General features: G+C 38.2%; 1 long non-coding RNA gene across 4 annotated transcripts in view; it reads left to right on the forward strand.

The window, feature by feature from the left end:
* LOC125692495 (uncharacterized) overlaps positions 1–24,503 on the forward strand; it is a 193,229-nt gene that overhangs the window by 92,116 nt on the left and 76,610 nt on the right. For all 4 annotated transcript variants that reach the window (XR_007376722.1, XR_007376719.1, XR_007376720.1 and 1 more), the window contains exons 3-4: positions 1,252–1,292; positions 2,873–2,994. This is a non-coding gene — a long non-coding RNA (uncharacterized LOC125692495). The remainder of the gene's footprint in view (positions 1–1,251; positions 1,293–2,872; positions 2,995–24,503) is intronic.

Consider the following 24,503-nt stretch of genomic DNA (forward strand, 5'->3'; position numbering starts at 1 on the left):
AGCCTCTTTTTCTTTCAGAAGGGATGGGATGGGATGAGCTTGTCTATAAGCTGATTACGATCTGTCATTGCCTTTTATTTTGTAAAGCAAAACTCACAAAGCCAATGATGGGTAAAAGCAAATAGAAGTGTTTATTTAGAAAACTCAAAAGAATATTGTTGTAAGGCTGGGAGAGATGATTAAACAAAGAAGCAATGACAACTGTGACTATATTTGACTCATGTTTAGAACTCCACTTTCCTTTCACAACAAAAAGATATTTATGAAAGCCATTTAGATTTATTGGCCATTACCCTAATCAGGAAAAAATGTTTACCTTTCTGCTATTTTATGTTCCTTAGTTTTAGAAACATGTATGTCCCTTGGGCTTGGCCAGATGCAATTACTACTTGTCTACACGTAATTAGGACCAATTTACTGTTATTTTAGCGCTAGGCTAAAGCTTCAAGCAAGCATGAGATGTGATGTTTTGTCCCCTGTTCCTGGCTAGCCTCAGGGTCCAGTCCCAAGCTGGTGCAGGTCTATGAGTGGGGGTTAATCTTCTGAGTTGTTTGTGAGGAGCAGCTGCTGTTGTGTACCTGCCCTTTGCTGAGGCCTCCCTCTTTTCTGACCCTTTTCTTTCTTCTGCACAGGAGAAGAGGGCTAGGCCAGGGTCAGGGAAACTTCACTGGTACCTTTTGCTTTTTTCTTGTCTGGATTCTGAGCTGCCCCTGCCCCAGTGCTCCCACTGGGGTGTGGTAGTTTGGTTTTCTTTGACTGATGAGTTTGCCGAATAACAGCGCACAGTGCAATCCATTGGGTGAACGCTTTTTTGTGTAAGGCTTTTCCGCTGAGAAATCTTTCATCTCTTAAACTGTTGCAGAGCTCTGCATGTTTTCGGTTTGACCTGCTTTTAGAAAGAAAATCTTCTGGGGGAATCTAGCTTGATGACTAATTATTTGTTTGTTAATAATCTTTTAATTTTCATTCATCAGTTAATTCCTTCCTCATTAAGTTTTCAAACCCCCATCTACTAACGTCTTCTAGAAAACTCAATATTTCTTATTTACAGTTGATTGTTGAATCCCTACAAAACAGCTTTGCAGCCAGCTTCTGTTGTATGCCTTGATGCCTTGTCTTGATGGGCTTCTTGTTTCTTTTCTTTATTTCTTTCTTGTGTGAATTTATTTCTATTGCATAGACAGTTACTCATAGATTTAGTTACCATTTGAAATGCTAGTTTCAAATCTTTTATGATTTTTACTTTTACAGGTATCTGAAGAGACAAGGTATCTTGCTGCAACTTCACTAAGGTATCATTTAAGATCTTTTTTTTATCAATTTTTGCTTGCACTCTTTTCAGATTCACCAATAAGGTCGCTTAATTTAGATGGTATATTTTTATCAGGCTTGGGAACCATTTACACTGATGTGACTTTGCTAATATTATGGTGTTCTCTCTAATGGTTTTTTTTTTGCTGTTTTTTTTTTTTGTTTGTTTGTTTGTTTTTTTTTTTGGCTCATTTACATCTCTGTAAATATTCTGTGAATTTACTTGCTGTGAATTCAGACAGTTGCAAAGTATGCATGGTCATTGCTTGTAGACAGTCTTTCTTCAGAGAAGTCTTGCTATATGCTATCAAAGAAACCGAACAAAAAAGAGGCCTTTTGCATATAACGTTAATTCATCCTGGTATTTGCTGTCCCAAGCTAACATATCTAAGCCTACATTCATGCTATTAAATGTTTTCTTGGTGCCCATATTCTGAAAACCATTATTGGTGAATACGGAATCAATTTCCCCCAATCACTGCCTCCTTATTCCTGTGTGAACAAAAGGGTGGAGAGTAGTGCATCAATCTCTTACAGGAACTTACTGGTGCTTAGCACTTCTACCAGAAGTTGCTCTTTACTGAACAGTGACCTATGTAACTCTAGGAGATCAAGAAAAAAGGCAGCTCTCTGTACTAGAAAATGCTAGTTCATTTTCATCTCATTTGTTTTTATCATTTATTGCTTCTTTCTGGGGATAAAAAAGAAAAAAGAAAGAAAGAAAGAAAGAAAGAAAAAAAACTAACAAGAAAATCCTCTTCATGCAAGCTTTTACTTGCTTAGCATTTATTTAAAAGTAAATGATATTGCATGTTATTTTTTATACAGTACTCATCGCAACAATATCACTGAGTGCTTTCTAGAATATGCTTTCCAGAATATGCTAGTGATGTACATGACATTTGACATGTGGTTTACTGACTTTCATGTTCAAACAGTGAAAATTGTGAGGGTAGTAGTGAGTTTAGTTTTGGAGAAGTTTGGATAAAGAAGAAAATTTTCTTTAGCCTTTAATTGAAATTTCCAGAACTTTACTGACCCTTCCGCAATTCTTCCTGAATTATTGGACAGTTGATGGCTGCTGCCTTTTGCTGTTAATCCTAGCAACAAGCAGAAGGCAATAGCATTTCAGCATTTATTCTTGCTCCTTTGAAGAGCCTTAAATGACAGCCAACTTCTCTTTACTGAGAAGCAATAAATGAAACCAAGAGATGATAAAATTCAGCTTACCAGTGTTAAATAATTCACCATTCATATGGACTAATAGTTTCTACCAGATTTATAGTCACACTGCGTGACTGGTGTGACACTTGTTTTTATTGTATGTGGAAGGTGCCTACCCTCAGATGAGAGGAATCACGACTCAGGCAAACCATTGGCAGGACAAGCTACACATTTGTATTGCTCACAGTTTTGTTAGCAAAGATAGTTTAAATGATCAGTGTTGAGCCCTTACATTCTAAATACTTACTTGCATTTTGAATTCATTGTTTTCAGTAATGGTCTGTCTAGATATATGGATCTGTATGAATACTCAGCTATTCTTGTTCTGGTATTGCAGTGGCATTTCTTGTCGATGAGAGGAACTCGTCTCTCTCTTTCCACACAAACAGAGCGCAGAATGGAGCTGTAGTATGGACTTCTTTCAGAAAGACAGCAACAAAAATAAGACTCAGAGTAAAGGTTAGCAAATCATTTCTTATTCTGTTTGAAGGTTTTCTTTGGTGTCTGTATACTTGTTACATTTCAGTCCTGTTAATATTTGTACGGAGGACTTCTGCAACAATTTTTGCCTTTCTCAGTTTTACTTTGTTACTCAAACTCTCTGGTATTCATTATTGTATGGTTTGGTGCAGAGCCAGGCTATAAGTTCTAAGAAGGCCATTTTGCAAACTATTAAGGTAATAATTAATTGCGATTTAAAAACAAATACGTTTCCCCCATTTTCATTTCTTAAATTAGTCTTGAATTGTAGCATTGGGACTGTAATTGTCATGGTTTCTTCCTCAACACCTATTCTAAAGGTCGGAAATGAATCACGGTCTTTATCAGAGTGGCTTGCGATGCTAGTAAAGCTGGCAATTTGAAGAAAGGCTCTGGCCTCACTACAGATACCTGGCACTGAGGTGGTAACCAGAGAGGCAGAAAGAATGGGAAATATGATGAATGAGAGCACTTTCTGTAGCTGGAGATGCTGAGAGGTGCTGTGTTTGATTCAAGAATTGGAGTCCTTATAGGAAGCATACAACTATAAAGGCAGGCGGAAGGATGCAGTTATGGGTCACAGTAAGGAAGGTGTAATAGGATGGCAGAATTATTCAGAAAAGAGAAGACAAAATAGTTTCCACAGTAAAGAAGAGGAAAAAAGATGACAGATGACAAGTAGATGTAGCATGTTATGCTGAACTATGGAAACAGATTAATTGCAAAATCTGGCTTCCTGTTTTTAATATATTAGGGAAAAATATTGGAATTAATTCCTGCTTCAAGGATACAAGAATATTTGTAATTGTAGTAGCATAGCATAGTTGGTCCTGGTTTTATTTTATTATTTTACTTATCTCATTAATATCCTCAGCAGGGAATTGTGGTAATGTTCTCCCTTCAGTCTTTACAGATGTCTTCTATCATAAAATGCTCTGGAAGACTTGAGCATCTAGGTAGATCATCTTTACTGCTTCAGATAAACCTTTATTAGGCGTTTCTTCCCAAAGAACAAGAGAATACTTTTTGTCCCAGTAACTGCTTGCTGAGTTTATTCCACACACTCTGGGTGAAGGGTCCTAATTCATTCATCTCATGATTGAATTCTATACCCTTTTTTATTACAATTCATCTACAATCCACTGGGTTATGGGACTGAGAGTGCTGAATAGTGTATTGTCAGCAATTGACAATTTATTTTTTTACGGCTGATAATTATGTAAGAATCAACAAAATAGTTCTTTGATGCCTCTACAATACTGCATGCTTGTCACGTGGCCACATATATTTAGTACTCTTCTAAATACCAACAGACATTTTTTTTCTTGAAGAGTTTCATCTGACACACTGATTTGCAGTAAGAAAAACCTTATTGACAATTGATATGATACAGAAGGTTGGCAGACTGGTTTTAAATTAAATTTAGAGCAGGAAAGGATTGCAGAGAAGAAGGAAGAATAGTGTAGGGGGAAAAAAAAAAAAAAGCAAGAACCAGAGAATCAGAATTTGAAGTCACACAGTCATTTGGGATTTCAGTCACTTTGAGTTACAGAATGTTCTGTTATTCATACTGTTTTAATTGGCACGTTAAACGCTTTAACAAGAACAGTTCATGTGCAAGTCTCTCTTATCTTTGAGAAGATATGTAATGAAAAAGACTGTTGTGAGAATGCAAAATGAACTTTATTAACATGGCGTAATGGAAAGCATTGCAAAACATACAGGTCACCATTTGATTGTCTAGGCAGTGGATTTTCCTCTTTTTACCTTTTAGAAATTATTTTGCTGGCTTATTCGTCACTTTTCAGCTTCCTAAGCGCAACTTCAAAGTCCATTTCCAGGACCCAACAGTGCTGTTTTCCTACTATAAAAAAGGTTTTCAAATCAGTTGATTTATTTCTGACATTTTTATCCTAATGGATATGAGAATGTGACTCTTATACATTACTGTCACTTAGCACTGAAAGGGCCTAACACATCAACCCTGAGGCTAGGCATTCTTCTGTATGCCAGCACTTGTGGGAGTCACTGTTCATTTTGTCACTGTGCTATATGCTAGAAATACTAACGTAATTAACTGGGTGGTTTTTATAGGAATGCTGTTTCTTGCATGTCAATGCAGTTTGCAAGCAAAAATATGTATTTCATGCTGGAAAAAAAAAAAAACAAAAACAAAGCAAAACAAGAACAAAAAAACCACTTGTGCATATAACATTCCCTCTTTGTATTTTTTATCTGTCCCTTCATGATTCTGATTTCATGCTTATGAATTGCAGGTATTCCTAATACTTCCATAGACAAATCTCCACCTGAAATCTCTGTTCTCCATCTGTCCCTTGTGTTTCACAGTTGGCGTACTTGAATTGCTGCTTCCTTCATGTTGTTTAATTATTTAAAGTTCTGAAATATTTCTAATTGTTTATCTTAGGGGAATTGATGCCAACCTATTATCTAATACCACTGCAAAAAAGCTTTTGCGAAATGGAAGGCCTTGCGTTTTCCTTGGTGAATGAGCTCTGATTTCTGTTGCCAAGAGAGTTCTTTAGTTGAAGATTAAATTTAATCCTATCCCCAACCTAATTAGCTTTACCTCGGTTTTTAGCCAGTTGCAGCACCCTATGGTCATGACACCTAAAATCATATGCTTTTAGGCCCCTGAAACTGCAGAAGTTTATCTGAGCAGTTAAGAAAACTCATTCGTTAAGAATGACTCAAAACATGGTCAGACACACTTAGGCAAATTAATCCCTGGTGTAATTTCTCTGACTCAACTGGACTTGCAACAGAAGTTGATACAGGCATATTTTGCTTCCTTTAAAAAATTAAATAAATAAATAAATAAAAAGAGCAGGAAAGAAGGGCAAAGGACCCACAAACAGTTCCTTGGATAGTTAATTTCAGAAATTTGTCAATATTTACATGCAGGGAGGCTGGGGAAATGTGTCAGTCATCATTAACACTGCACCTTTTCTTTACACTGGGACTATTAAACAGATGTGGATATTGAAAGTCTGACTCTCCTCAGAATTTTTATCTTTTTCCTTAATTCTGATCTGAACAGAGTCTTTGACTGTTTCTGTCTTTACACTACTAAGTACAGTTAACGTTGTTCAATGCTGACCAGTGTGTGTTCTCAACTCCCATGCTCTTAGCAAGAAAGAGGTCTCTAGGCTCAAAGCTTACAGGCCACGTTGCAAGAGCTTGGATTAATGAACATAATTTCACAGGGGAAATAGGTTTTTTTTTTAAATTATTCCCTTGCATGATATTTTAATGAAATAAGAAAGCTGAAAAATAGGAATGTAAATACAGCTTCTAGTATTCCAAGGGCTAGAATAGATTGTTTTTTATTACTGAGATAGTGACTTTGATACCCATGTTCAATGGAATTGAACTAAGGCAGAAAGATCTCAGTGTCCTCGTGGGTCGATTTCACAGGAGCCCAATGGTAAATGAAGGATAATCAACTTGTGTGGGAGAGAAATGGTCATATTGCTTCAGTATTCCTTCAGTTTTTCAACTTTGACCTTCGCAGTAACTGAAATCGGCTCCTTCCAAGAAGAGAAATATTCTCTTCTGTTAGATAAGCAGTTGAGAAGAATTACTCTAAGGTACATGAAAAATAATCACAATGAGGGAATTGTTTACCAGTCACAAGTTCAGGCAAATTGTTCATAAAAACTTCTGCAGTCACAGTATTGTAAAATGCTTGAAATTTGTGTGTGGATGCTGCAACTGCAGTCATGCCTGGAATTACCTTCAAAGTGAGCAAGGTAGCACTGTATTTCTGCAATGAACATGGCCAGAACAACCTCCATAAGTACATGGCTGCAATCATATAAAACGTATGTCACTTAAAAATGAGAGAGGTTTTAATGACAAAATGAAGAAAAGCTTCTAGGGGAGGGTGGAAAAGCCAGCCCCAGAATGTTAGTGTCTTGTCCTTAGTGCAGCTATATGATGTATCTGAGTCTCTTCTTGGAGCAAAGCAGCATCTGTTCTGCAAATAAAGCGCGAAATACTGGTTTGAGGGCAGATGTGTACATTGTTACTAATGCTTGATATTAATACAGGTTTAGTTTTTTTCTGTCCTGATACAAATTTCATCAAAACTTGCATAGTCTAGTGCTGAGTAAACTGGCAGAGGCTGCGTTCCAAACAGTGTAATAATTAGTCTGGCCCACATGGATAAACATTTTCTTTCCACCCACCATTGTAAACCTTTTTTGCTTACCTAGGACATAAGTTTCATATGGTTGCAGCCATATACTTATGGAGGTTGTTCTGCCCATGTTCATTGCAGAAATATGCTAGCCTAGCTTCGTGCAGTCACTGAAAGAGATGTCTATACTGGGAGTAGCACTGGTGTGCTCAGAAAGAGATGTCTATACTGGGAGTAGCACTGGTGTGCTCAGCTGGATCAGGAGGCTTGTTTCACCAAAAATTAATCGCTCTGTTACTGTTTAGGTTTGGATTTTTTTCCTTCCTTCTGAGCTGTTTATCAGCCAGTTCAGTTTTCCAATCCCAAAGTTACTTCGCTGTTGCCAGCAGTGGGAATGTGCAGGCAGGGGAGCCAGAGGCCTTTATTTTCAGCAGCAGCATTAAAAATAGATTAATTTTAACCTATTTTGATGCTGTACCAGTTTATACCAAAAAACATACTTTATGTATCTGTCTAAATGCAATCTATGAAGGCAGGAGTATCATTTTTTTAATATTTGTCACAACCTTTACTGCGTGTAGATCAGACTGTAGCTGATTTTTCATTGATTTCTAAAGTTGTTGTGTATAGTACGTATCTGTGATGTATGATTAGAAAAATCCATTTACTTTATGTTTTTCAAGAAATTAAAATCAATATGCTATATTCGGTATTAATATGACTACGTGAAATGACATCAATACTTTTTGTTCTATTTGCAAATACATTAGGAAATTTCAGGAACTTGTGGGTTTTTTTAGAGAGAATAATATATGAGCTGTGGGGAGCTGTAATGACAGTTTAATCTGAAGATTCAGCCGTCTTTGGTTTATTTTGCTACTAAGGCCCCAAGATGGAATTAATTTTGTCTAACTTGCACTAGTCTATTTTATTTCTTCCTTGTGCTTTTGCAAGTGGAATTGAGACAGATTTCAAGTTGCAAGGCATTTAAAAATGATAAAATATTTATTAGCAAAACAAACTTCCAAAATAATTGCAATTAGGACTCTGGACAGAATCCTAAAAAAATATTGAAAAGATGCATGACTTGGAGCCAGTTGAGAATGGCCTCCTGAATAGTATGGTGAAGACAAGTGTTTTAAATGTGCTTTGATCATCTTATAGACATTCAGATAAGAAAGCACGTCTGACATAAGCAATTTCATTTATGTTATGGGCCCTTGATTATCTAACTTTTTTAGCTTTTTTTTTTCTTCCCCATAGATCTATCAAGGAGAAGGTTTTACTTCTTTGCAAGGAGCCTGTATGACTGTTTTCTGTTTGTTTATTTTTGTAGATTTGTGCTGTATTACTTCAGGGCATCAGAGCTTCATGAAGTTTTTCTGTGCACCACCAGCACTTTTTCCTGCCCCTTTTCCTTCTTTCCCCATGATAGCATGGTTGCAGTTAGTGAATGACTTGAGGCTTATTTGTTCTGTGTTGTGTGTTTTTTGTTTTTGTTTTTCTTTTTTCCTGTTTCCTACCCCTGAATCAGCTAGACTGGTTGCAATTAGAGAGGAGTTACAGTCGGAATATATGTGTGACTAGACATCCTGAATCCACCGAATACTCAAGCATCCACTTGGTGTGCTTCTGGCATGCTTTTGTTTAGACTGATTGCCATTGCCTTATTTAGGCTCAGCAGGAAATTTGCTTTGAGAATGGAATGGCTGTTTTTTGGGGTGGTTTGGACTGATTGGTTCAATTTTTGCAATACTTGTGGAATGAGTCATGAGCCTCACTGAATCAACCTGAGGTGTTATCTAAATAATCCAGTGTTGTTTCAGGGACCTCGATCTCTTTCCTCTTCCACTGGCACATGAAATTCCTGTGATTTTTGTGTGTGCCTTACTAAAAGGCATGATTTACAATACTGTGTGGAACAGATGTTGTAATATGGCATCTGTACTGTGTTAGTGCCTGTGGTTGTGGGAATCTAGCTTCAGTGGCCTCAGGACTTGTTGCCATCTCTTGGTCCAAGAGACTCATCTGAGCCAAGTTTACAGTGAATACATACAGTGAATACCACCACTTCTCCTTACCCTTGTTCAAAAAGAAAACCCAAACAAATGGCTAGGCTGTGCATGGATTTTGGAGATCAAAATGTGTTTCCTGCTCCCTCCTCCTTCTCCCTCCCCATTCTCTGTTAGTCCGTCTAACAGCTGTACTGCGGTTCTGGAGTCTGTGGAGAGAAAGGGGTAGAAACCAGGTAATAGTTACACACATAGGGTCACACTTCACCTGTCTCTCCTCTTTGATTTGTGCATGCAGAGAATCCCTGCAGAAATCTGTGCAGAGTCATGCTGCTTTAATTATTGTGGGCGTCCCCATCACGCCCAATAATAATTGGAAATTATGAGGGAACCTTGGCTGGGGCTCCCTTCTGAGCTGGGGGTTACTTTGCTATCCTACACAGTGCTTTGAGGAAAGCAAGTGGAAATGGTGCTACAAAAGAATTTTTCCAAACAGCTTCCAGCAGGTTTAGCTGTGATAGTGGATAATCAGTGACTGTTAAAGTCTGAGAGCAGAAAAACTCTGGCTGAGATTTGACATCTTCTTCTGAATGAGAGCTAAGCAGAGAATACCAGCTTTGATCTTATAAAAATATGGAGGCTGGAGGCTGCCTTTTAACTGAAGACATTCAAACCGTATAATTCCCTGAATACTTGTGTAGCAGACACTTGTCACTTTATAAAAAGTGGTAAATAATCCTATTATGTGCTATAGTTGAATTTATAAAGGCTGAGTTAGGGACCTAATTCAAACCTGTTTATTCAGGAAAGCACTAACTGTATTTTGAAATGAACTCTGCACAAACTGAAATCTGAATCCATAGAAACAGATACTGGATCCTGGAGTGAGCCCAGCTTTGTTGAATCATACTATATATATCACATACTGTACCAAATGCACTTCATAAGTATGGGTATATTCAGTGCTTATCAGTCAACTTTCCGGTCCTTGAAGGGTTTCCTAGAGGAAATGCATTAACCTTATTTGAGACACTTGTCTTTTCTTAGATACAAAGTACAGCAAGAATATTCAATTTTGTTGTGGCATACAGTGCTTTAAAGATTGCCAAGTATCCTTTTCCTTTTTAAAATGTCTAAGCTGTCCTTCCTTTGTGCGCTGTTTTCTGGTGATTGATGGCAGGTAGCATGGGGCTGTTTGCTGATGGAGTCCTTAAATAGAACACCAGACAACTTTGGATGTACCTGACACTGGGAGGTAGGGCTTATCAGCAGCCCTGTCTTGTTCTCTGGAGGAAGGGCAAAGAAAGTATAGTATAGGAAGTGTAAACATTAGTAAGTCTCATTTTTCACCTCTGTTGCACTCAACTTGAACAAATCTTGAATCCAGTCCCAGCGTTTCAACCAGTGCTGGCTGTAATATAAAATCATCTGTATAGTTAAAAACGTCTTTATAATCAAAGGCATTGAGTACATACAGTATTGATTTTTACCCAATTCTCAAAACTGTCACTGATTCAAGAATTTAATTGCAAAATTAAAACATTTTGGCTTGGGCCATTCTTTGTGCCTTTTTGATGAATCACAAGTTCTCTCTTTAGTTACATCATGCTTTGTTTTAGTTTTTAAATCTGGGTGGACCTTCATGGCTTTTTAATGTCTTCATAGGTTAACATAGCTTCACTATTTTCTCTTTTTTCTCTTGTCTGCTTTTGCAGCTGTCATCATCTGTTACTTTTCTCCTGATTCTTTATTACTCAATGAGTGACAGTTTTGATGCAATGTGGACTAAAATGGAAATGATGGATGAGAGATTGTTGGTTGTGAATTTTTTGTTTGTTTGTTTTTTCTTTTAATATAAAAACAAGCTGACAATTTCTTCTAGTTACCCATAGCAATTGATAGCAACACTTGGCTGAAGAATGACAGAATGGTAGGAGTTGTAGGGGGACCTCTGGAGCTCGCCTGGTCCAAACCCCTGCAAAAAATAGGCTGACACTTCCAGTCAAAAAAAAAAAGCTAAGGGCACAATAGTGGAAAGAGGAAGTATATTGCATTTCAAATATTTCCACTTACAATATGAAGATGGTATGGTTAGCTATTTTTACTTGGATTTACTATTTTTACATTCTGCCTTTTGCTTTTGTAGGAAGTGGACTTCTCTACAAGTTGCACTTCCTACACTTAATTTTTCATTGAACTTCAGTCATGGTAATTTTCATGACCAGAGGCCTTAAAGCTTACAGAAAGAATGTAAATCCAAAAGGCTATGCACTATATTTTCCCTGTTAGATGATGAGAAAGTCTTATGCTTTAGTTTCTCTGTCAATGCTACACGTATTGAGGCATAGGTTGAATTATGTTGCACTTTAAATTAAAACTAGTTGGACTAATAAGGGACATTTTAAGTGGTATCATCATGTCAAGCTGCACTGCAGTTTAAAAATTGATTGATGAGTTTAGAAGTGGAAAAAAAGAGATTGCAGAAGATGAATGGGATCAGAGTGCAAACAAAATACAGAACACCTGCATCTGTTATCTCAATACCTTTCCTGTGATGCCAACACAGGCTATTTAGCAGCAGTGATAATCCTTCACTTACTCTTTGGCCTTGTCCACGCCAGTCCAGTATCTTGGCCATGGTCGGTTCTTCCTGTACATTATATTTCTCCATGCAGGGTGCTTCTATTAGTAATTACATTACCAGTTGGGTTCATTGTGAGCAAAAGTACTGAGAAATCTTCTGCTGTGCTGTACAAAGGTGAACAGGTTTGAGTGGTGGAGCAGTCCCTAAGGTAGATCTGATTTCTGCATTGTTGTAGCAGAACAGAGCAGTCATTGCTGGGGAGGATCTTTTTTTGTCTGCTTTCTGCAGTCAGTTGAACAGAGGTCAGATTTGTTGGAAGCTGCTTAATTGTACGGGCAGCACTGCTCAGACCATGAAGCACAGCTTCATGCTGTTCTCTCAGCTGTCTGCTCCTTCTGCAATGTTTGGCTTTCCTTCTTTTCCACCTCTACCGTCTCGCTACAGGCCTTCCTGTGAACATGCTGTCTTGTGGCTTGAGACCAACATGCGGGCACTAATCACCATCTGGAGAGAGAATGAGAATTCAGGGCCAGCTGAACTTGGCTCAAAGTAGTATTTGAAGTGGGCCATGGGAGGCTGTACACCAGGCCACCACTCTTTTATTCCGAAAACCTTCATTCCACCACCATTCCCTGGCAGGAGGCAGCTGAGAGCCTCTGGGAGCCATGGGAGGCATTCGCTTGCTCTGATGCACTGCTCTGAGCTGAGCAGCCCTTCCTGCACCAGCAGGTTCCTAGGTGGCTGTGAAGCAAGCTGGGCTGGGCACAGCTTCTGAACAGAGGAGCAAGGCACCATAAGTTAGTAACAAACTTTTGCCTCATTGGGAGAACTAGTGGGCTATGTTCTGTCTCTGCAAGAGGCAGTATTTCTGCTGCGTTTGAGACTGTGTGTCCATCCAAAATACACATATCTGCAGAAAGCAGTTTCAAGAAACATATTGACGGATGGCAGAGTGTCTTAGTGAGTGCCTTCGAGTGGAATGGTTCATTTGCCTATCGCTGTCAGATGGGGATGAGGCCCAGTATCACATTTGTGAATTTTTGATCCTACTCTGAATTCTTCCATAGCTTAGAAGGAAAAACTAAAATTGTATTCACTATCTTAGCACATAGTTTCCATTTGTTAAAGGTATACTTGCTCATCAAGAATAATTTTCTGACCCATTTCTTGGCTTCCAATCTGTCTTTATTTTCTTTTGCTTAACTGGGTCCAAGAGTATTCGCAGGGGAGAGGAAAGCAGCTGATAAGCTCCTTGTGGCCCAGATCACTGCTTGGCAGAATTCTCCAGCTGTTTTGATGGATGTTTTATGTACTAGAGGTGGGTTGTTTTCTCCATGTGATGTATGAGTTTTATTAGAAAATGCACGTGTCTCATTATATGAAATTGTGTGCATTTCTGAACAGAAGAACTTGAATTATATTCTAATAACTCATCGTATATCCTGTTCTGATATCAGTTAAGTTGTGATAATCTACTAGGATGCTTTTCTGAGCACAAAAATTATTGGCACCGTCTATATTTTTCATACAGCTTAGATGTGTACCTGGAGAGACATTTGTTTATGAGAGTTATCAGTGTCTTTACTCTTGATAAATTGATCATGAACAGCAGTGAAAGAACTGCAAAGGATTTGAACTGATTATAATATGGATGTTTTTATCAGAAGTATGGACATGTAATTTTTTAAAAAAATTATTATTATTTTCATTCTTTCTGCAAAGTTCACCATTTCTGCTGCCCAGGCTTTAAGATGTAAAGTGCCTTGCTACTCCAGAAACAGATTGAAATCACTGTGTGGAAAGAAAGGTACCTTATGTGACCTCTTATGGAATCCCAAAGAAACAAAAGTCTGGGGTACATTGAAATAGTTCTTCCATAAATTTGATTTCTTAATTTTTGTACAGAAAGTAATATGTTGAATATGTATGAAGGTAATCTATTATAGGTAGAACTGCTGACACAGTCTTTGATTATGTGACATGATGTTGTCTGTAGCCTCTGAAGTACCTGATTGCAGCACATGAATTGCACTGGTTGATCAGATTTTCTCCTGCTTTACTCCTCGTACATGTTGGGAATCGTGATGTGAAAGAAAAAGCTACAAGGTGTAGAATGAAGTAATAGTTGAAGGCATATTTTCTCTAAAACTTGAGGCCCCTGGAAAAGGCCAAAGCCCTTCTTAGTTTTAACATTCTCTTTTTATTGCAAGTAGTTATGAAGGTGTGTGTTTCAAACACCATTACTGTTTGGTCTTCCTGGGGAATAGTGGCTCATTATTGCTGTGGCTTCATTGATTCAAGTGGTAGAAGCTTGCACTAAAATGTATCTAAAGCTATGACTGCTATGTATCATTCTTCCTAATGAAATTTGTATTAAAAGCACAGATACTTTTAACTGTAATTCCCTACATTAAAACAATGCTAATGTTGCAAAAATTAGGCAGTCAAAAGTCAAAAAATACTGCAGTCAGTTTTCTCTGCAGTGTTAAACTGATATTCATGTGCATAAACACTGTAATGCACTCTTTTATTACATGTTTTTTTTTTTCCTCAAAGAGGCTCCAACCTCATTAAGTACATGAAATGGAACTTGTATAGTTCATTGTTGCAGAAATTAGGAGGTGTGTGGTGAAAGGACGAGAGAATTGTTAGAAGAAAGAAATATTGGAAAGGACAAAGCAAATAATGCCATTCTTATCCGCTGTAATCTGTTCCTGCATCTGCCACAGAATAACCCAGAGAAGTTCCTTAAATTTTGATAAGTAGTCACTTATTGGATATCTTGTTTACTATGAACCTAACTCAATGTTATAAATGTGCTGAGCTCTCACAACCACTGCTGATGTCTAGGGCAGCTTTTCTCTGAAATACAAAAAAATAACTTTAAAATGCTGTATAATCTGATAAATCAAGTATTGAGTTTCAGTTTAGGCTGTGGATTCTTGTATTTCTTTTTTATTTTCACTGTATTGCACTTCCCTTCCTTGAAAAATGGGGACAGTAACGAAATAGACTGGAATAGCTGGGATGATCAGAGCACAGTACTATAGAAACAACCAGGAGAAAATAAGTAACTTTGTCTCAGCATGGGGGAGCGTGTTGTGAGTAGTGAGTAAAGCCAGGGGGCAAGATCTGAAGGAGCATAACCAAGAGGTTATAATAATTCACTCTCTGAGTTTTGTTCTAAGTCCCAAATGAGGCAGGAGACTAGCTGAAAAATTGTGTGCGTGTATAACTAAGGGCAGTAGCAAACCTCTCTGTGCAGTGAAGCTGAATTAAGATTTCTGTTGTTACCTATTCTGACTCTTGACTTTTCATCTCAGTGGGCTTTTTCATCTTATGTGTTTTATTTAGTACTATGAAAATGGTGTATATGTATAAATAATGATAATGTAAAAGTATGCTTCTGGATATAAAATCCTCCATATTTGTATGGGTAACTTCTACACATATGCAGTGCAGGCATATAGATAGTCTTTATTTCAAAAGGAAGTCTTTATTCAACAGGTCTGTTACTGTTAATAACCAGATTGTGTCTGTGCTGAATGCGCAGCTGTAAAGAACAGGGTATTGGAGATGATGCTTCCCTCTGGATTGCTACAATAAACTCTTGTTTTGGTGCTTTGATTTAAAGCACTGAAAACCTCTAAAGGAATGTGTCAGATACGATAGAGTATTCTTTTCCATTTGCAGTACAATGGAGAAAATGTTCTCTGTCTCTCTGGAGAGATAAATAGGCAACGACAATACATTTAACTGTACTTAAAATGAAAGCCTTTTGAAAGGTCTCTATTGAATATTAAGTAGATCCTAATATAATATACCTCAGATCAGAGTATAGGATTTTCCCTAATAATTTCCAAACTACTGCTTGTCTTAACTACAGAAGACACTCTACAGTAAGGCTCATTTTGGCTATGGATTTAAGAACCCTAGGTCTAATGCGGCCTGTAGGATGACTGAGCTGCAGGAGTATTTGCTGAATGATTCATTGAGCAATGTTCTCATCAGCTTCAAAGAAAGGTACTTTTTCTTTCTGCTCATTTAACAGAAGGAGCTGCCGTAAATATAGATATTGACAAGAGGCTAAAGGAATCAAATGGATGGTGTGTTTTCTCTCCCCTTTATACATCCATCCTCTTCATATGGTAGATAATAAGTAATCTTAGTGTGATACTTTTCCAAGTTACAACTGTTTGCATTTATATATTCCTCATACCAACTCTGAGCCCCAAATACCTTTCTAATTCATAGATAATACAGGAATTGTATGTGTAAGTAGGGAAAACACAGACAGCAAAGCCAGGAATTCAGGAATACCAAATGTCCGAAATTGACTATGCAAATGTATCACATACCACCCAAATGAGGCACTGTCCAAATAAATAAATAAATACATTGTATTTTAGTGAACCAGTATGAAATATTACATCCTAAATAAGGTGTGAATCCAAACTATCTCTGCTGCATTTACAGCCCTTGTTATTTAGTGTTGATGCAGCTCCTATCAGCCTGTAGCTAGCGTTGCTTCTCCTGACAATAGCAGCCATAAACTGTTGTTCTGCATGGAAAGACAGGATGGAGAGCCATACAGCACTGCAAAAGAGATGCATGTTTTTCTTTTCCATGTTCTTTACTTTTCCATAGTAACTCCTTTTCCTCTACAGAATGGAGGTGGGAAAGCTGCAAGTGGTCTGACCCTACCACTGCAACTAGCACTGGGATATAAAAGTTCCAGTCTTAGCCAGGGTTGAAGGCAGCTCAGTGTTTTAAGGCTCTGCAATTGTATTGTCTAGATTAGACTTTTGCAACATAGCTGGCTGTGTTATTCACTACTAGCCTTTACTCAGGCACGCTAATTTTCATCCTCCATATCCAGCCTTAGTGACCCCTCTGTGGAAGCTCATCCACTTTATAAAGTTCTCCAGTTATTATGCCAGAGGCCAGCAAAGTCAAATGATGTATGTCTGTGGCAGGCATCTAATCAGAGTGATTTGTAGGCACTCTGAGAGGAACTGAAGTCCAACTGGTGCCCCAGTGATAAAAGCCCACTGATTAATCCCTAGGCTCCTTGGCTACACTTTGCTGTGATTTGCCATTCGCAGAGAATAAATAAAGCATGATCCATTTCACGATCAACTGCTGGAAAATAGTTGCTTGTTAAATTCTCTTACTCACAAAAATGAGAGAAGTTCTTGTCTGGGATTCTACCCTAGTCTTTTTTTCTGAACTTCAACTGTTAGTTGATAGGTTTGGTGTTCCAGAAGCGTTCCCTAATGAGCAGACGTAATATAGTAGATGCTGGGGGATTTAATTATTTATGTATTTTTAATCGGTTTTGCCAGGATGGTATGCCTGTCCATAAATAATTTTAAATACCTGACAAGTGCATTGAAGGATTGGCTGGCAAAGAGAAGGTAGTCTTTCTGAAAACTAAGAAACATAGCACATGATCTGTTGCACAAGAAACTGCTATGTCTGTGAACGTCTGTTATGGGACCTTTTTTATCTTGAGAGTCCTTTTACCACGGGAGAAGGAAAATATTTACTCACAGACATTTAAATTAATTTTTTTGCTATTTCACGTATTTCACAAACTTTATGCAGTATATGTAGGTCTTAAAAATTCCCTTTTGAAATTATATGCTTTTCCTTGCGTAGTCTCGCTTTGTATTTCACTATATAGTTGTAGTCCTCTGCTTAACAATCACAGTTGGCTTTCTTGACAGATGAAATGGTAGACTGAGGGTAATTTGCATGGGTAATTTGAGGAAGAGACTGGTTTACATTGTTTTTCCTTAATTATTGTGCCTGGATAAAGCAGCAGATTCTGCATCCTGACTGAAAATGCATAGGTTACTCTGAAAGTAATGCCTCATATTTATTTCCTTGGAAACTATACATACAAATATGCACAATAACTCTATTTGACAGAGCAAATTGTCAGCTACAAAACAGTACTTTTCAACACGATCACCACCGTTAGTTATGCATTTTCATCAGCCTGTATGCCATGCTTGTAAAAATCTGCATGGCCATCTGGAATGTGGTTTGCCTTTGTGGTTGCTGTTGTCACTGCTGAAACACATTCCTCAGTGCCTCACCGTGCTCACATTCACTGTTCAGTCTCCACAAACATTCAGCAAGTTGATGAATGTCAGTGGGTGCCTTTTTTCTGCGTGGAGGAGTTAAATGACATCCCTTTGCTTCATATGCACATCCATGTTGGACACCATTTTGTCAGAATGTCTCTCTGCTGCCATCTGTCACACGACAACGACATGTAATGGAATATTGGTAGGAAGGTTCAACCTCTACTGCCAAACCTCCAGCACCCACCTCTGATGTTGTGGGCCAATGTAATACAATAGGAGGCATTACTTTTGGAACAGCCCTCCCATATTGTAAATGAAAAGCAATTCTTTATTTATTGTGTTTTTTCGTTGTTGTTTTTTTTTTAATGCAAACAAGTGCTTGCAGAATCTAGTTTGTTATTAAGCTGTCTTCATGGTTCAGTGAGAGTTGACATCCTGCATCTGGGATGCAGACGAGAAATTATGGAGCTCTCTCTTAACTTTACAGCTGAACATGAGATCTGTGATGGCAAAGGGAATTGGTTTTTCAAGAACAGTAAAAGTAGGGCTGCAGAAAGGACTTCTCTGCTGGGTTACCATATGACAGGGTGACATGAAAGGCAGCACTAAGGTTGGAGGAAAGAGTGCAGAAACAGTTTTGTGGCATGAAGCTAGCACAAAGCTTTGTCCTAGGAGACAGGTAATATTTACCCTAGAAGCAAAAGCTGCTTCTCATTGTCCCTAGACGAGGGAACTCTCTAACTGGTGACTAGAAGCCGTGACTGGGGTGCTGAGGAGAAAAAGGAGTTAGAAATAGAGAAGGATATTTTTCCACAGAGTGATTTGCTGGAAAGATGGGTATAGAAAATAAACCATAATACCATTATTCTAAGAACTGTAAGAAAACAAGATTTTCTCTTAGTTTACTCTGGGTTTGCTGTTTCTTTGTTTTCCTAACCAGTGCTGTTTTGGGTAAATAAATAGTGTGTAACGATTAGCTATGTTTGACATTCTAGCTTAGTGTTGTAGTATGAGGGAACTGCCTATTACAGTGCCCAGAGCAGATATTTTTTTCCCTCACAATTCTGGTATGTATTCAAGTTAGTTTTCTTCTGTAATTTTATTAAGGACACCTAGGTTTTGAGCCTGTTTTTTGTTACTCTCAACTGCACGCTATGGAAAAATTAGAAAGACACACCCCAGCCTGGATAAAGTCATTCTGAATTCTAAAGAGACACTTACTAAAGCAACCATCTCCAGAAGGGGTGAGCATGTCAGTCACTAAATCAATCACAAGAAGATCCAAATGCTCAAGTTAAACTGAAGAGTGAAGGTCTTCAAATTAATTCTCATGTCTGAAAAGACATGGCCTTCTGTGTGCCAGGGCAGATTATAGGATCGATTCAGAACTGTGGGGATCCTTTTTTTCTCTCCAATTTTTTTCTCTGTTCAGTAGATAAAACAGTAGATAATACATCATTCAAAGCTAGCACTGTTGATGCTAATGGTGGCATGTCATTTTAAAGGAAAGGAATGTTTTGTTGACAGTATGGCTTTTTCCTTTATGATTTGGCATGCTGTATGCAACAAGATGTAGTGATGTCAGCTTTGCAAGTATTACAAGAGCTTTTACCTAGCTTTGTGACTGCTGCCGGAATTTGTTTGTCATCAGAATCATTGCCACATATTGTCTTTGTTAAGAGTATCTTAGTACAGTCTTTTATAGATCATTACATACTTTCGTAACGCTGTGTTAACATGTGTCAGCTAGGAAATTTGGAAAATTTAAAACTCTAAACCTCTCCACACATCTGTCCATTCATTAGTTCTTTACTCCAAACAAATAAAGAATATTAAGGGGGAAAAATTCATTGGTTTTTTGTTTGTTTGTTTGTTTGTTTGTTTTTTGAATGATTAATCTGATTTTCCGCTGATTCTTGGGACTGCTTGGGCATCCGCACAAGAAATGACAGTCATGAAAATAGCTTTTGTTTGAAGAAAAATCCTTCACTTCAACAGAAGCAAAGGGAAAAAAAAAAAGACTGTGTGAGTTTGAGCATTAGTGTCTTCTGTCTGTTTTTCCAATTGACTACTATTATTCTATGTCTGTGTGTAAAATGCATTCCCAAGCCAGTTAGAGTGCATTAGGGTTTCTCAGGTTTATTGTCTCTGTGGTTAGCGGCAGTTAAAAATCCACTACGATATCTACTCAGGCTAAGCAATGAAGGTTTTCTGTTTATCTATGAACATTCTGATTTATTTATTGAATCAGCAAAAAATAAGTTTCTCAGTTTGGAAAGTAATTGACAACATCACCAAATACATTTAATTTTTTTAATTTTTTCCCACCAACTACTGATAAGACCTTGATTTTTTAGTTAGCCTTCTCCTTTGCTCTCATTCCATATGGTTCTGCAATGACACTTGAACTTGGCATTAATATTGTTAGCGGGAACAACCTTTTGAGTCTCTAAAAACTTTGTCTTGATGTTTGCTCCTGAAAAGGGCTTTCAGGATAGCTGAGAAAAGGGAAGAAATTGAGGTCTTAATCACAGATTCCCTGATAGCTTTTTTAAGGACAAAGTCGGACTCAGAGATAAGTCTGATTTCTTGATACATGTAGTGTCAGAATTTCTTCTAAGTGAGTATATTAATGTGCCTGTGTTTTCATTTAATTTCTGAGTTGCCCATCCCCTTTTTGAGTGCTTTGCATTCTTGATATGTGAGGTGTGCTTTGTCTTGTTTCTACTAGCTGTGCAAGCTGCTTTAAGAAGATTCATATTTTTGAGCTTGTTGCCAACTGGTTAAGGAACCATCTGTTCCAGTGTGGAGAGTTTCTCCCTGGATGACCAACTGTGTGAAAAGGCATTATGAGATAGCTGGGAAGAAGTGTCCTGCTCACTCAGACAGAACTGAAGCATTCCTGATGGCATCCTTGCAGAATGTGTCTGTAGCTACCATGTGAGCCCTGCTCACACTGTTCTTGCTGAAACTTTGCAATGAGGCTGCTTCCAGGAGGTCGGGTCTTCAGTCTGTTCTTCCGAGTGGCTCTGCTATTGTAAGTGTTGGGGTACTGATTGAAATCAGACAGTTTGTAAAGGGACATGTGGAAAAACATCCAGAGGAGGAAGATGCTGCTTTTTTTGGTGGTGATGTTGTGTCTAACTGTATGTTCCTTTCCTAGCTGCCAGTCCCTTTATAGCATCATGAGTAATGGCTGTAGATAAGCTATCAATACTATAAAGGTAAAAGTTTCTGACTTCTGAGGTTTGTGTCTTGGAACATCCACAGACTGGATACAGACAACACACGTCAGTGAACAAGAGCAGACAAATAATCCATCTTTTTAATAACTAGCTTTGTCCAAAAATGCAAAAACTGCAATTTCAACTTGGTGGAAACTTTTGTCTTTATCACCTCTCATGCTTCAAAGCAAAAACGAGAACAAAGAATGTTGAGTTTATGTGTGTGTGTGTGAAATGTATTCCCAAAACAGTGTCATGGTGAAGAAATAAGTTTAAATTTAAAAAATGTTAATGACATTCTACATATGACTTTATTTTTAACATCTACTTTGTAGACAGAGCTGTTTGTAGTGGAATAGATGTATTTTTCTAAAATTGAGTGCCAATTTAAAAAGGTGAATTTCAACAAACAATCATTTTCTCTAGAAAATCTCTAGAAATCTTCTAGAGAAAGTGTCTGTGTTAGATAGGAATTTGTGAAAAGCGTCAGCTTCCTCCAAGCAAAATTCCTTCTCATAACTTGTTCTTGGGCTCCACTGCATGCTGACTGCAAAATGTCAGCAGGTACATGAGGAGCCCGAAATCTCCAGAGTCCCTGGTGGCAGGAACGCACATAAATAATACTGCTTCTAGGCTGGAGAGGAGGAGAAGTGGCATCACTGGAATTACAAATGACAAATCTTAGCTAGGTGAAGTAAATGACATCCTAGGTTTTCCTATCAATATAACCGAGCAGTCACATTTGAAAAGAAAGGTTACTTATAGGAGTTGCCCAGCCAGGTAGAATTTTGGGAATTTGCATTAATTCATGTCCAAGACTTCCAAATTGGGCTTTTTCTAAGTGATACTTTTTATCTTTTTAAGTTCTGGAGTCTTTGTGGTAATTTATCTCTTAACACAAGTAGTTAGCCTTTGACATTAGAGAAAAACTAGATAGATTTGGTGAGCTGATTTAAAGCTTAGACTTCTGAATGCCTCTTTTCCTACAAAGAATTGTAGGTGGCTTTTTTGTTTAGTTTTGTTTTGATTCTCCCAAATTCTGCCTGTGAGTGTTCTAATACTCTCTCTGTATGTATGCTCTGTAATGCTTCTTTTATCTGCTCGAGTGATCTTCTTGAGCACTGCTTTATGCAAAGCACAGCCAAACCTTTCTCAGAGATTATGAGTTGCAGTACGTACTTTTAAGGTACCCTAAATGAGCAATGTGCAATATAAGCAAAGCATTTGCATATTTGAATGAAGACTGAAAGTGTTGAAATTGTAGCTGCTGACAGGAAATTGATGTACCAGTTGGTATTTACCTAGCAGAAATTAGTTCCCTGTGATCAGTTTTATTAAACTGGACACAGAATGTAAGTGTTCCCTCGAGGGTTAAAAAACCTGTTCCTTTCAAAGATAAGCGTTAAATGTGTTTCATCGCCCCAGTATTTCTAGTTTCTCATTGCGCTCCTTGTTTCTTTTTTTTTTCCTGAAAAATGCCACTTTAAAACAGATAAGTAAGCTTTCCTGGTCAGCCTTTGAGTTCCTCCTAGAACCCGTGCTTTACACTTTGAATGCAGCTGGTCACTGACAGAAGCTTTGCAGAAGGAGTTTCTCCGCTTAGAACATTCTCCAGTGGGACACCAGCAAATGCACCCAGGCTCCACCTTTCATTTGCTGAGCACACAAGCTAGACATCGCAGTGGAGCATAAAGTTACATCTGAATGAAAAGGTTATTTCCTATTGCAAGTCACCAACTTTCCTGTAAATCGGACAAGTCCCTGGGGAGCCTGACTGTCATGAAGAGGTTCAGGTGTTTTCACACTCAGATGCTTCAGGGCTGCTTGATCTGTCAGTTTTCCCTACTGTGGGGATGTATGAGTAAATTAATATTTATTATTAATAGAGCACTGCAGTGCGCCAGATGCACCACACTTGTTAACTTTGCCACGTTGGACTACGTCTCAAAGTGTTTGAAGTCTGTTTCTAGAAGGGTGAAGATCTGCATGTGACAGATTTTTGGATAAGAGTGGATAAATGAAGCTTTTAAATATGAGGCTTGGATAAGATTTAAGGTAGCATACTAGCAGCACAGAATCCAGGAAAGTGGCCATCTCTCCCATCTACTGAGCAATCGAGCAATAGGTCTGGACCCTGTTTTGCACACAGGGAATCCAGTGGTCGCAGCTTTTCCTAGTTGTGTCCATTCTCTCATACCTGTATAAGAGAGAAAGAGTCAGCTGTTCTATCCATGGTATGTGAATGACAAGAAGTGCCTCATGTTGGTTTGAGAACCAGAGCGGATCTCTCTTTCTTTAAGGTCAAGATGATTCTCATAGACTTTCCATACTCTGGTCTACTTACAGAGTCAGGGCAATTCAGTAGTTTACTGAACCTCTCATTTACCTGTCTATTTTCCTAGTAAATTTTTAAGCAGATGGATTGTGTTTTTTCTCTAGCTATGGTAAATCTATCAGGGAACTAACCTTGCAATGAATCACTTGTATTTTTCAAACCTATGTGCATAAAACTAAACACCTGCATCCACATCAGTCCCTTCAGGCATTGGAAGGAAAAAATGGGGCTTTCTTTTCAGAGCAATTAATTCAGTGGCAGGACTTGCAAGTACCAGGGTAAAAATTAATTATACTCAGGACTTACAAAATTCAGGATTCCAGGCAAACTTTCAACAGACATGCCTGAACATTTGAGCCACTATGTTTCTTTATTATAAAGATTTTCCTCCTCTCTCTACTTTTAATTTCCTTTTTCTCCAGTTATTTTAGGAATATTTATTTTACTTTTTTTTTTTCCTGTCTTTGTTTTAGTAAATCACAGGAGAACAGAGTAATGGAAATATGGCTGGAAGGGTCCTTGAGAGATTACTTGTACCCTCAGTTCTTCACCAATATGAAAGCTGAAGCTTATATGACAAAGCACAGTAGAAGGCACTCCTAGCCTTGTTGGCTCGGGCTGTGCAACATTGTCAGAACTTCTGGATGAAAGCAGTGCTACCAGGAGATAACAGCGGGGCACACACTGAAAAAAAATGAGCTGAAGCTGCAGAATATCTCTTTCCCCTATCAAGAACTTCTCAGCACAGGCTCTGACCTAGTTCTTTTGTAGTCCTACCTAAGTTTTAAGGTGCTGCCAAGAGATAACCACAAGGCTCAAGAAGGACACAAAGGTTTAGGGTCTGCAGATTGGAAGCGGGGCAGAGGGTGCATGAGCTCAGAGAGAAGGTGGGCATAATGGAGGCAGGTGGAGCAGTACTAAATCAGGTAAAGCAAGCTGGCTAGAAAATAGTGCTGGTTACGTGGGAGAAGAGACTGGAACAGACTGCTAGGTTATTATTTTTTTCTCTGCTCCACAACAAGATCAGCTTTTTCTCAATTATCTAAATATTCTTGAAAGATGTTTGCCTGTAGAAA

The sequence above is a fragment of the Lagopus muta genome, chromosome 4 (assembly GCF_023343835.1).
Source record: "Lagopus muta isolate bLagMut1 chromosome 4, bLagMut1 primary, whole genome shotgun sequence".
NCBI lineage: Eukaryota > Metazoa > Chordata > Aves > Galliformes > Phasianidae > Lagopus > Lagopus muta.